Below are 757 nucleotides of genomic sequence, written 5' to 3' on the forward strand. Positions count from 1 at the left end.
TCCATTTCAAGATTATCTCTCCTACAAACAAATGTAGAGCGTCATGGTGGCCCTTGTATGACCCCTGACGATGTAGATCAACTTTTGGCTCGTCTAAAATCCAATAACAAAAGTAGAGTACAGATTGCCAATGTTATTAAAAATGAAATAAGATATTGTAAACATGTAAGAAAATTTAAGACTGTTAAATTTGGGCCGTTGAATTTTATGATTGACACATTAAAGGCTAGTCTCTCGTAGTTTTATTTTATGGATATCCATCATTGTCTATTTTGTTTGTTTTATTATTATATCTTACAATTTAATACCAATTAATAAACTTTCTATATTAATTCAAATTACACTTTTTGACGTATTTTCTATCTTTGTTTAACCTAAAGTGATCTTTTTTTTAATATGTGAAATTTGGTCTGGGTACCCACAATTTTGGTGAACAAAAGGTATAGAGTTTCTCCATTGAGTTTAATCCATGCAATAGAGCTTGAGATGCTGATTAATTTGATGTTTAATACATTCATTTTGCTCAATTAATAACTTTTTAATGATTTTTTGAAGTTTGCGAATTTTTGGTAATTTTTGCAATTTGGGTTGGTTAGCCAACAAACTCACATTTTCTGTGTACAAAAAGATTACAATTTCTCAATTGAATTTATTCCATGAAATAGAGCTTGAAATGCTGATTAATTTGCTATATAATACATTCATTTGCTTCGATTTATAAGTTTTTAATGACTTTTTGAAGTTTGCGGATTTTGGT

Source organism: Berghia stephanieae, unplaced genomic scaffold (genome assembly GCF_034508935.2).
Source record: "Berghia stephanieae isolate SIO BIC M18660-M18661 unplaced genomic scaffold, UCSD_Bste_1.3 scaffold9, whole genome shotgun sequence".
In the NCBI taxonomy this organism is placed as follows: domain Eukaryota; kingdom Metazoa; phylum Mollusca; class Gastropoda; order Nudibranchia; family Aeolidiidae; genus Berghia; species Berghia stephanieae.